The 14,272-nt window shown below is 42.6% G+C and overlaps 1 protein-coding gene across 2 annotated transcripts in view; it reads right to left on the bottom strand.

Moving 5' to 3' along the window:
• Nucleotides 1-14,272, bottom strand: part of LOC128687034 (uncharacterized) — a 197,515-nt gene that overhangs the window by 98,629 nt on the left and 84,614 nt on the right. The window lies entirely within an intron of this gene.

Genomic DNA, 14,272 nt, shown 5'->3' with positions numbered 1-14,272 from the left:
AGGGTAGCACACACAATACACAATCATCACACTGAGGGTAGCACACACAATACACAATCATCACACTGAGGGTAGCACACACACTACACACTGAGGGTAGCACACACAATACACAATCATCACACTGAGGGTAGCACACACACAACACAACCATCACACTGAGGGTAGCACACACACTACACACTGAGGGTAGCACACACAATACACAATCATCACACTGAGGGTAGCACACACACTACACACTGAGGGTAGCACACACAATACACAATCATCACACTGAGGGTAGCACACACTACACACTGAGGGTAGCACACACAATACACACCCATCACACTGAGGGTAGCACACACACTACACACTGAGGGTAGCACACACAATACACAATCATCACACTGAGGGTAGCACACACACTACACAACCATCACACTGAGGGTAGCACACACACTACACACTGAGGGTAGCACACACAATACACAATCATCACACTGAGGTTAGCACACACACTACACACTGAGGGTAGCACACACTACACACTGAGGGTAGCACACACTACACACTGAGGGTAGCACACACACAACACAATCATCACACTGAGGGTAGCACACACACTACACACTGAGGGTAGCACACACACTACACACTGAGGGTAGCACACACACTACACACTGAGGGTAGCACACACACTACACACTGAGGGTAGCACACACACTACACAACCATCACACTGAGGGTAGCACACACACTACACACTGAGGGTAGCACACACACTACACACTGAGGGTAGCACACACACTACACAGAGGGTAGCACACACACTACACACTGAGGGTAGCACACACACTACACACTGAGGGTAGCACACACACTACACACTGAGGGTAGCACACACACTACACACTGAGGGTAGCACACACACTACACACTGAGGGTAGCACACACACTACACAACCATCACACTGAGGGTAGCACACACTACACACTGAGGGTAGCACACATACTACTCAACCATCACACTGAGGGTAGCACACACACTACACACTGAGGTAGCACACACACTACACACTGAGGGTAGCACACACAGGATGTTGGACGTGGTGCTGGAAAACCTCATGCACCAACATGTTAAGGACACTACCAGAGTGAGAGGGGAGGATGAACCAGCAAGATTGGACCTTGTGTTCACCCTGGGCAGCTCAGACATTGAGGACATCAAGTATGAGAGTCCCCTAGGAGCTAGCGACCACGTGGTTCTGTGCTTTGAATACATAGTAGAGCTGCAAGTGGAGAGAATAACAGGAGTAGAATGGGAAAAGCCTGACTATAAAAGAGGGGACTACATAGGGTTGAAGAACTTCCTGCGGGAGGTCCAGTGGGACAGAGAACTGGCAGGAAAGCCAGTAAATGAAATGATGGAATATGTAGCAACAAAATGCAAGGAGGCAGTGGAAAGGTTCATTCCCAAGGGCAACAGTAACAACGGGAAGACCAGAACAAGCCCCTGGTTTACCCGACGGTGTAAGGAGGCAAAAACAAAGTGCAATAGAGAATGGAAAAAGTACAGAAGGCAGAGAACACACGAAAATAGGGAGATCAGTCGCAGAGCCAGGAATGAGTACGCACAGGTAAGGAGGGAGGCCCAGCGACAGTATGAAAATGACATAGCATCGAGAATCAAGACTGACCCGAAACTGTTGTATAGCCACATCAGGAGGAAGACAACAGTCAAAGACCAGGTGATCAGATTAAGGACAGAAGGTGGAGAACTCACAAGAAATGATCAGGAGGTATGTGAGGAGCTGAACAGGAGATTTAAGGAAGTTTTTACAGTAGAGACAGGAAGGGCTGTGGGAAGACAGCACAGAAGGGAACATCAAGAGGGAATATACCAACAAGTGTTGGATGACATACGAACAACTGAGGAGGAGGTGAAGAAGCTCTTAAGTGACCTTGACACCTCAAAGGCGATGGGACCGGACAACATCTCCCCATGGGTCCTTAGAGAAGGAGCAGAGATGCTGTGTGTGCCTCTAACCACAATCTTCAACACATCCCTTGAAACTGGGCAACTACCTGAGAAATGGAAGACAGCTAATGTAGTCCCCATATTTAAGAAAGGAAACAGAAACGAGGCACTAAACTACAGACCTGTGTCTCTGACATGTATTGTGTGCAAAGTCATGGAGAAGATTATCAGGAGGAGAGTGGTCGAACACCTGGAAAGGAACAAGATTATAAATGAAAACCGGCATGGGTTCATGGAAGGCAAATCTTGTATCACAAACCTCCTGGAGTTTTATGACAAGGTAACAGAAGTAAGACACGAGAGAGAGGGTTGGGTAGATTGCGTTTTCCTAGACTGCAGGAAGGCCTTTGACACAGTTCCCCACAAGAGATTAGTGCAGAAGCTGGAGGATCAGGCACACGTAAAAGGAAGGGCACTGCAATGGATAAGGGAATACCTGACAGGGAGGCAGCAACGAGTCATGGTACGTGAAGAGGTATCACAGTGGGCGCCTGTTACGAGCGGGGTCCCACAGGGGTCAGTTCTAGGACCAGTGCTATTTTTGATATATGTGAACGACATGATGGAAGGAATAGACTCTGAAGTGTCCCTGTTCGCAGATGACGTGAAGTTGATGAGAAGAATTAAATCGGACGAGGATGAGGCAGGACTGCAAAGAGACCTGGAGAGGCTGGACATGTGGTCCAGTAACTGGCTTCTCGAATTCAATCCAGCCAAATGCAAAGTCATGAAGATTGGGGAGGGGCAAAGAAGACCACAGACAGAGTATAGGCTAGGTGGACAAAGACTACAGACCTCACTCAGGGAGAAAGACCTTGGGGTGACCATAACACCGAGCACATCACCGGAGGCACACATCAACCAAATAACCGCTGCAGCATACGGGCGCCTGGCAAACCTGAGAATAGCGTTCCGATACCTTAATAAGGAATTGTTCAAGACACAGTACACTGTGTATGTTAGGCCCATACTGGAGTATGCAGCACCAGTCTGGAACCCACACCTGGTCAAGCACGTCAAGAAGTTAGAGAAAGTACAAAGGTTTGCAACAAGGCTAGTCCCAGAGCTCAAGGGAATGTCGTACGAGGAAAGGTTAAGGGAAATCGGACTGACGACACTGGAGGACAGAAGGGTCAGGGGAGACATGATAACGACATACAAGATACTGCGGGGAATAGACAAGGTGGACAGAGATAAGATGTTCCAGAGAGGGGACACAGGGACAAGGGGTCACAACTGGAAGCTGAAGACTCAGACGAGTCACAGGGACGTTAGGAAGTATTTCTTCAGTCATAGAGTTGTCAGCAAGTGGAATAGCCTAGCAAGTGAAGTAGTGGAGGCAGGAACCATACATAGTTTTAAGAAGAGGTATGACAAAGCTCAGGAAGCAGAGAGAGAGAGGATCCAGTAGCGATCAGTGAAGAGGTGGGGCCAGGAGTTGAGTCTCGACCCCTGCAACCACAATTAGGTGAGTACAATTAGGTGAGTACACACACTACACAGAGGGTAGCACACACACACTACACAACCATCACACTGAGGGTAGCCCACACACTACACAACCATCACACTGAGGGTAGCACACACACTACACAACCATCACACTGAGGATAGCACACACACTACACAACCATCACACTGAGGGTAGCACACACACTACACAACCATCACACTGAGGGTAGCACATACACTACACAACCATCACACTGAGGGTAGCACACACACTACACACTGAGGGTAGCACACACTACACAACCATCACACTGAGGGTAGCACACACACTACACAGAGGGTAGCACCCACACTACACAACCATCACACTGAGGGCAGCATCCACCTTTCAGAGGGTGTTTTTATGCTTTGATCTTGATCCAATGAATTGGAGCTATCCGGTTCTTCCTAGGATCAAGCCTAATTACCTCTTATTCCTTTGAAGATAAGAACATAAGAAAGAAGGAACACTGCAACAGGCCTACTGGTCCATGTGGGGCAGGTCCATATCAACCCCCGGTTTAGACCACTGGCCTACCCAGTCATGTCACCTACACTTAAGGAAGGAGCACGGTTATCTGACCCAGTAGCACCATCTAGTCAAGTTCAACTCACACCCACCCACACCCACTCACGTATCTAACTTACTTTTAAAACTACACAACGTCTTAGCTTCTATCACGGTACTCGGGAGTTTGTTCCACTAACCAGAACTCCTAAATCCTTTTCGCAATCAGTAATATTAAGATCTACATTATTTAGTTTATATGTGGCATGGTTATTATCCTTTCCAAAACTTAGAACTTTGCATTTGTCTATATTAAACTGCATCTGCCACTTCTCCGACCATTGCATCAGTCTATTCAAATCATCCTGGAGTGCTCTAGTGTCCTCATTAGAATGAACTGGACGGCCTATTTTGGTTTCATCAGCAAATTTGCTTATGTCGCTATTTATTCCCTCATCTATGTCGTTTATGTAAATTGTGAACAACAACGGGCCCAACACTGACCCCTGAGGAACACTGCTTGTGACGTGCCTCCACTCTGATTTCTCCCTATTAATGCAAACTCCCTGCTGCCTATTTGTCAACCATGCCTCTACCCAGGAAAAAATTTCTCCTATTCCGTGTGCCTTAAAGTTTCCTCAACAGCTTCTGAGGTGGAACTTTCAAAATCCTTACTGAAGTCCATATACACAATATCATATTCAATACCATGATCTACCTCCTCAAATACCTTAGTGAAAAAAGTTAGTAAATTCGTAAGACAGGAACGCCCCTTTGTAAAACCATGCTGAGATTCATTAATCAATTTATGCCTTTCAAGATGGCTACAAATTGCCTCGGCAATTATTGATTCCATAAATTTTCCCAGTATGGAGGTAAGGCTTATTGGTCTATAGTTCAAAGCTAAAGACCTGTCACCTGTCTTGTAAATAGGTATTACATTTGCCATTTTTCCACTTGTCTGGCACTATGTCAGTTTGTAGTAGTATGTTGAAAAGATTAGCAAAAGGTATGCTAAGTTCCTCTTTACATTCCTTTAAAACCCTCGCAAACAGTTCATCAGGGCCTGGGGATTTGTTAGGTTTTAATTTCTTTATTTGTCTGAGGACCATGTCACTAGTAAGCCTAATAGTGCATAGTTTATTGTCGTCCTGTTCCACATAATTTTTTTTCTGAAATTTCGCTAGTATCTTCCTGAGTAAAAACTGAGAGGAATTAGGTATTGAAAAGTTCACACATTTCCTTATCACTGTCAGTGATCTGACCTGAGTTACTCTTAAGTGGATCTATTTTGCCCCTAATCTTACTTCTGTATAAAAAAAAAAGCATCATGGGTGGGGTTTGAACCCGTGATTAGTCTCAAAAACTCCAGACCGTTGCGTTAGCCACTGGGCCAGCTAGCTTCAATAAGATTCATCCAACTAGGTATATTTCTACACAATAGGAAGGTTAGCATAGGCACCATTGTGACCACAAATGCAAGTTCTCACAGACGAGTCTCCCGCTAGCATGGCCGTGACGAACTCTAGCTCAACTCCCCTTAAAGCTGTCAACATGACTCACGAAATCATAATGACACGATTGCAAACAAACCATACCACGGGTGGGGTTTGAACCCGCGGTGAGAGTCTCAAAACTCCAGACCATCGCGTTAGCCACTCTAGCTGGCCAGTGGCTAACACGACGGTCTGTAGTTTTGAGACTCTCTGATCGCGAGTTCAAACCCCACCCGTGGTATGGTTTGTTCGCAAACGTATCATTACGATTTCGTGAGTCACGCTACTTCGGTATACCTGAAAGAACCCTTCTGGGTTAGTCTTCAAATCCCTTGTGACCTTAGCCTCACAATCCCTTTTTGCTTTTCTTGTTCCTTTTTTTATTTCTCTCTAATTGAATATATTGATTTCTTAACTGCCCATCCTCTAATCTGATATGCCTATATATGCCTCTCTTTTGATCACTGAGATGTTTCAGTCTATTGTTCATCCATTTGGGATCATTTTTGTTAGATCTAATTTCCGTACTCAGAACAAATGTTGTCTGGGCTGCCAGCACTATGCTCTGAAAAACTTCATATTGGCAACCAACACCACCAACCTGACCCGTAGTCAGTCATCCCAATTTAGCCCACCCAGGTAATTTCTCACTCCCATGAAATCAGCCAAGTGGAAGTCTGGGACAGAGATTTGATTGCAGTTATTTGGGTAATTCCATGATATATTGAAACTAAGTGATTTGTGATCACTTTCCCCAAGTTCATCATTAACCTTAAGATTAATAATTAGTGATTCTTTGTTGGCAAGAACCAAGTCAAACAGATTGTTTCCTCAGTAAGGCTTTCGATAGAGTTCCGCACCAGAGGCTATTGAGGAAACTTAGGGCACACGGAATAGGAGAAATTTTTTCCTGGGTAGAGGCATGGTTGACAAATAGACAGCAGAGAGTTTGCATAAATGGGGAGAAATCAGAATGGGGGCACGTCACAAGCCGTGTTCCTCAGGGGTCAGTGTTGGGCCCGTTGTTGTTCACAATTTACATAAACGACATAGATGAGGGAATAAATAGCGACATAAGCAAATTTGCTGATGACACCAAAATAGGCCGTCCAATTCATTCTAATAAGGACTTATTAGAGCACTCCAGGATGATTTGAATAGACTGATGCAATGGTCGGAGAAGTGGCAGATGCAGTTTAATATAGACAAATGCAAAGTTCTAAATGTTGGACAGTTAAATAACCATGCCACATATAAACTAAATAATGTAGATCTTAATACTACCGATTGTGAAAAGGATTTAGGAGTTCTAGTTAGCAGTAACCTAAAACCAAGACAACAGTGCATTAGTGTTCGCAATAAAGCTAACAGAATTCTTGGCTTCATATCTAGAAGTATAAATAATAGAAGTCCTCAGGTTGTTCTTCAACTCTATATATCCTTGGTTAGGCCTCATTTAGACTATGCTGCTCAGTTCTGGTCACCGTATTACAGAATGGATATAAATGCTCTGGAAAACGTACAAAGGAGGATGACAAAGATGATCCCATGTATCAGAAATCTTCCCTATGAGGATACACTGAAGGCCCTGAATCTGCACTCTCTCGAAAGGCGTAGAATTAGGGGGGATATGATCGAGGTGTATAAATGGAAAACAGGAATAAATAAAGGGGATGTAAATAGTGTGCTGAAAATTTCCAACCAAGACAGGACTCGCAGCAATGGTTTCAAGTTGGAAAAATTCAGATTTAGGAAGGATATAGGAAAGCACTGGTTTGGTGATAGAGTTGTGGATGAGTGGAACAAGCTCCCGAGTACAGTTATTGAGGCTAAAACGTTGTGTTGTTTTAAAAATAGGTTAGATAAATACATGAGTGGGTGTGGGTGGGTGTGAGTTGGACCTGACTAGCTTGTGCTGCTGGGTCTGGTACAGTGCTCCATCCTTGAGTGGGGATGACCAGACTGGGTGGGTCATTGGGATAATCCGGGGGGGGAGACATGGACCTGCTCTGCATGGGTCAGTAGGCCTGTTGCAGTGTTCCTTCTTCCTTATGTTCTTATGTATCAAGAAAGTCACTAGACTCAAGATTTCCTGTCACATTGTTCCAATCAATTTGTCTAAAGTTAAAATCTCCCATTAACACAACATTTTCCTATCTAGACGCCTTAGGAATTTCGTCCCATAGCAGCTTACTGCCCTCCCTATCAAGGTTTGGAGGCCTATAAATCCCATCCAAAATTAACTTTTCACAACCCTCGAGAAACTGTAGCCAAACAGGTTCTGTGTCCGATGTTTCTAATCTTATATCTTGTCTAACACAACAATTAAAATTATCTGACATACATCGCCACTCTACCACCCTTGCTGTTGACCCTATCAGTGTTGAATAGTTTATAGCCTTGTATGTTGCATTCAGAAGGCATTTCTCTATCTTTCAAGTTGAACCAGGTCTCAGTTATAGCAATAATATATATATATTGCCTACACTTGCAAGTAATCTTAGCTCATCTATCTTATTTCTTATACTCGTACTAATGGTACAGTAAACCTTAAGGGAGCTAGTCACTCGTTGCCCTCTACTATCTCTCTTTGTTTGTTGATCAATTGATTTGCCTTTACTAGCAACTTTATTTTTAATATTGTCCTTTAAACATATCCCTGAGGCATCCTGGTTATATCAGCTGTTTTCAACCCTAGTAGTGCAGTCTGATTGTTTCCAACAAACACCCATACCTCTATAATCTATCAGTTTAAAGTCCTAGACATGTCACCAATAACCCCCTCAATCGAATTGGCTAATGCAACCACTCCAACCCCAGAGAGATGAACCCCATCCCTTGCATACATATCACGCTTGCCATAGAATATGTCCCAGTTATCAATGAATGGGATTGCAAGTTCCTTGCAGTACCTGTCTAGCCAGCAATTTATACCAAATGTCCTAGATATCCATTCATTGCCCATTTCCCTTCTAGGCAAAATGCTACATATGACTGGGATCCCTCCCTTAGACTTGACTACATCTATAGCTGACCTGTACTTATCCAGCAGCTCCTGTCTCCTGCCCTTCCCAAATTCATTTCCACTAGCACTAAGACAGATAATAGGTTTGTTCCCATTGCCTGACATATTATCTAACCTGCTGACTATGTCACCAATACCAGCTTTTGGGAGGCACACCCTGTCTGATCTTTCTATCTCTGTTACAAAAAGCACGGTCCATATATCTTACCTAAGACTCTCCCACAATTAGGATATTCTTATCTTGATAAGCAGGGGAATCAGTGGTACCTTTAATCTCACTAAACACTGAAGTACACTCATCCTGGAGAATAGAGAATATTTCCTACCTTCACATTTTCTCTGTTAACCTTCTTTATCTTCCTTCTTCCTGAATTGTGAACCACTTGCCACTTAAAGTGGCTGCCACTCTCCAGATCACTGCTGGGAGCTTTTTCCTCCTTACCAGCTACAATCGTCTCACACTGACTCCCAAACCCATCTAGATAAAGCTTCAGCCTCCCATTTTCCTTCTGAAGAAGTGAAGATCCTTTTTCAACACTTTAACCCGAGATTTTAAAGCACTACAAGCCATGATGCTAGTTAACACCCCACGCTAAATCCCAGACAGCTTAGGACAGGTATGTATGACCCTTGCAGGTTAACGGATTTATCGATGGTCCCTGACTTTAAAATGTTGTGGAGGGAGTAGTAGGTAAATTTGGGGTGCCAGGGGTAAATGAAAATGGGGAGCCTTTAATTGAGCTATGTGTAGAAAGAGGTTTGGTAATAAGTAATACATATTTTATGAAAAAGAGAATAAATAAATATACCAGGTATGATAGAGCACGTAATGAAAGTAGTTTGTTAGATTATGTATTGGTGGATAAAAAGCTGATGGGTAGGCTTCAGAATGTACATGTTTATAGAGGGGCAACTGATATATCGGATCATTATTTATTTGTAGCTACAGTTGGAGTAAGAGGTAGATGGGACAAGAGGAAAATGGCAACAACAAGAGAGAGGTGAAAGTGCATAAACTAAGGGAGGAAGAAGTTCGGGTGAAATATAAGCAACTATTGGCAGAAAGGTAGCCTAGTGCAAGTATGAGTAGTGGGGGAGGGGAGTTGAAGAGGGTTGGAATAGTTTTAAAAATGCAGTAATACAATGTGGGGCAGAAGTTTTTGGCTATAGGAGGGTGGGTGCAGGAGGAAAGAGGAGTGATTGGTGGAATGATGAAGTAAAGGTTGTGATAAAAGAGAAAAAGGCAGCTTATGAGTTTTTTTACAAAGCAGAAGTGTTATGAGCAGGGCCGGATTAAGAAGTCTCCGGGCCCTAGGCTATTCAGATTGGCGGGGCCCCTTTGAGTTACAGGTAAGCGAAGCGACCCCTTCCAGCTTGGGGGTGGGGGGGTCGGTGTGAGCCTATTTAAGGTCTAATTAAATACATTCTGGCTATTTAGATTAAATTTAATAGGGAAAGTACATCAAGACAACCAAAACCATTTACCAACAGCCATTATAACTATCTTGTTAAATCATGCATTTTAAAGAGAATAAACTCAAGACAGCATAGTATTACTAGATTAGGCTATTAAAGTAGTGACATCATGTACCTATTATATTCAGCATAACCACTACAGCACTATTATTCCCTTTATAAATCACTGACCATTATTGTTATCATTGCATCATGCATAAGACTATCAAATCATATAAACTCAAGAAAGTAAAGAATTGTTTATATTCACAGGCACTTCTTAAATAAACTTTTTTCTGGATTTCATATTGGCAAAATCATCAATTATATTCTGAAAATCAATATTTCTTGTTAGATCAGACTCAATGGTCAACAAGGCTAGGTTACACAATTTGTCTTGGCTCATTGTTGAACGGAGCTGGTTTTTCACTCTTTTCAAAACAGAAAATGAACGTTCTCCTTCACAGTTAGTAGCTGGAAGTGTTAGGTAAAGGCGATACTCTATGTCAACATTAGGGAAGGTTTCTGAGATACCTGCATTTCTTAAATGTTTCAAAGCAGCTGAGGGCGCACATTTTTCAGGTGGAGCTTTAATCTGATTCATATACCCAGAAAAATGAACTATTTCTTCAAATGTGTCCTGAACATCTGCTGAAAGGTGTTGTTGCAACTTTAATGCAGCTTCTCTCAATTCTGCATCTGGCATAGTAGTAATTTTGAACAGAAATCCAAACTTGTCATTGAGATTCTGGTAGATTTCTTTTCTTTTCACCAATTCTGTAATCAGTGAATCCAGAATGACGAAGTATGTAGCTGTCTTACATTTCTGCCTTGGTAGCAACACAATTTCATTGTCTGGCTCTTCAAAATTGCGTTTCCTCTTCCTTGACCGCTGATGATCAGCCCGGTAACTGTAGTCTTTCACCAGCAGTTTAGCTTTCTCTTCAAACATTTCAAAAGCTTCATCATTGCGAAGTTAGCTTACAAATTCCACTAAGCCTGCATAGAGGTTAGCACAAGTAGCCATTTCAATTTCAGTTTTCTGAAGTGTCTTGTTCGTGGCATTTAACCGCTCCAGTATACAGTCCCAAAGCACACAGAGTAAGGCCAATTCAAAATCTTCCAATTTTGATGCTAAGCTGGCTGCTTCGCTTCTTGTAGTTGCTGTCTGGTCTTCATCCTCTGCTATTTGGATCAAAGCAGAACGTATTTCAGCAAAGCTGTCTTTCAAAGCATGTGTTGCATCATGCTACGCTGACCACCTTGTTGTTGATAATGATTTGATGACATCTCCATGAATAGTTGACTTGAGTATACTCCACCGATGCGTTGAAGCAGAGAAAAAATTAAAGAGTGCTTGTAAAAGTCCAAAAAATGAAACTGCAGCGACACAACACTCCGCAGCACATGACCCAACAAGATTAAGAGAATGTGCTGAGCAGGGCACATATTCAGCAAGTAGGTTGATTTGCTTGATTTTATTTTATTTTATTATTTATTTTTGTTTTGATTAATTTTTAAAAATCAATTTTACTCTCCAAACACTTGAACTTTTTAGGTAGGGACCCCTTTGCACTTGCACCATGTGCACAGTCTTGGATGAGCCCCTGAACCCCTTGGGCCGCGGGGCCCCCAAATGCGCGGGGCCTTAGGCAAATGCCTAGTTTGCCTATGCGGTAATCCGGCCCTGGTTATGAGAAGAGCAGAGTATATGGAGAGTAAAAGAAAGGTTAAGAGAGTGGTGAGAGAGTGTAAAAGGAAAGCAGATGATAGAGTGGGAGAGGCACTGTCAAGAAATTTTAAAGAAAATAAGAAAAAAAAATGGAGTGAGAATGACTGGATTTGCAGTTAAAAACAGAGTAGGGGAGTAGTAGATGGAAGTATTGGGTAGATGGCGGGAATATTTTGAGGAACTTTTAAATATCGACGAAGAAAGGGAGGCGGGAATTTCATGCACCGGCCAGGGAAGTATACCATCTTTTAGAAGTGAAGAAGAGCAGGATGTGAGTGTGGGGGAGGTGCATGAGGCATTACGCAGAATGAAAGGGGGTAAAGCAGCTGGAACTGACGGGATCATGACAGAAATGTTAAAAGCAGAGGGGGGATATAGTATTGGAGTGGTTGGTATTTTTGTTTAATAAATGTATGAAATGGGGGAAGGTACCTAGGGATTGGCAAAGAGCATGTACAATTCCTTTATATAAAGGGAAGGGAGACAAAAAAGACTAAAAATTATAAAGGAATAAGTTTACAGAGTATACCAGGAAAAGTGTATAGTAGGGTTATTATTGAAAGAATTAGAGGTAAGACAGAATGTAAGATTGCGGATGAGCAAGGAAGTTTTAGAGTGGGTAGGGGATGTGTAGATCAAGTGTTTACATTGAAGCATATATGTGAACAGTATTTAGATAAAGGTATGGAAGTTTTCATTGCATTTACGAATTTAGAAAAGGCATATGATAGAGTGGATAGGGGAGCAATGTGGCAGATGTTGCAAGTATATGGAATAGGTGGTAAGTTACTAAATGCTGTAAAGAGTTTTTATGAGGATAGTGAGGCTCAGGTTAGGGTGTGTAGAAGGGAGGGAGACTACTTCTCGGTAAAAGTAGGTCTTAGACAGGGATGTGTAATGTCACCATGGTTATTTAATATATTTATAGATGGGGTTGTAAAAGAAGTAAATGTTAGGGTGATCGGGAGAGGGGTGGGATTATATTATGGGGAATCAAATACAAAATGGGAATTGACACAGTTACTTTTTGCTGATGATACTGTGCTCATGGGAGATTCTAAAGAAAAGTTGCAAAGATTAGTGGACGAGTTTGGGAGAGTGTGTAAAGGTAGACAGTTGAAAGTGAACATAGAAAATAGTAAGGTGATGAGGGTATCAAATGATTTAGATAAAGAAAAACTGGATATCAAATTGGAGAGGAGTATGGAAGAAGTGAATGTTTTCAGATATTTGGGAGTTGACGTATCAGCAGATGGATTTATGAAGGATGAGGTTAATCATAGAATTGATGAAGGAAAAAAGGTGAGTGGTGCATTGAGGTATACATGGAGACAAAAAATGTTATCTATGGAGGCAAAGAAGGGAATGTATGAAAGTATAGTGATACCAACACTCTTATATGGGTGTGAAGCTTGGGTTGTAAATGCTGCAGCGAGGAGGCGGTTGGAGGCAGTGGAGATGTCCTGTCTAAGGGCAATGTGTGGTGTAAATATTATGCAGAGAATTCAGAGTGTAGAAATTAGGAGAAGGTGTGGAGTTAATAAAAGTATTAGTCAGAGAGTTGAAGAGGGGTTGTTGAGGTGGTTTGGTCATTTAGAGAGAATGGATCAAAGTAGAATGACATGGAGAGCATATAATCTGCAGGGAAAGGAAGGCGGGGTAGGGGTCGTCCTCGAAAAGGTTGGAGGGAGGTGGTAAAGGTTTTGTGGGCGAGAGGCTTGGACTTCCAGAAAACATGTGTGAACGTGTTAGATAGGAGTGAATTGAAACGAATGGTATTTGGGACCTGACGAGCTGTTGGAGTGTGAGCAGGGTAATATTTAGTGAAGGGATTCAGGGAAACCGGTTATTTTTATATAGCCGGACTTGAGTCCTGGAAATGGGAAGTACAATGTCTGCACTTGAAAGGAGGGGTTCAGGATATTGGCAGTTTGGAGGGATATGTTGTGTTTCTTTATACGTATATGCCAGCAGGTGTAAGGAAACGCGCCCAATGTTTCCACCCATACCGGGGATCGAACCACGGTCACTCATTGTGTGAGTTGAGTGCTCTACCAAGCGATCTACGGGGCACCTAGCTTAGAAACCTTACCTAACCTAAGTTAATGTAATGTTTTTACAGCTAAATTCTATATATATAACAGGTCAATTTAAATTTATTTAATATTTACCACCAGCAGCATGGTTGATCAGGTCATTAATGAGGTCTTGTGGGAGACGACTCCAGAAATTGTCTTCATGTGCTAAGACGAAGATGATGTCAGATACGGGTGACATCTGAGACATCAACAAACCTTATGTGGTGCAGACATCAATAAACCGTGTGTAGTGCAGACATCAATAAACCTTGTGTGGTGCAGACATCAATAAACCTTGTGTAGTGCAGACATCAATAAACCTTGTGTAGTGCAGACATCAATACACCTTGTGTAGTGCAGACATCAATAAACCTTGTGTAGTGCAGACATCAATACACCTTGTGTAGTGCAGACATCAATACAGTGCAGACATCAATACACCTTGTGTAGTGCAGACATCAATA

This window comes from Cherax quadricarinatus, chromosome 7, assembly GCF_038502225.1.
Source record: "Cherax quadricarinatus isolate ZL_2023a chromosome 7, ASM3850222v1, whole genome shotgun sequence".
Lineage (NCBI taxonomy): Eukaryota > Metazoa > Arthropoda > Malacostraca > Decapoda > Parastacidae > Cherax > Cherax quadricarinatus.
Note: the sequence above shows the minus strand (reverse complement) of the source record. Positions and strands in the feature narration are given on the sequence as shown.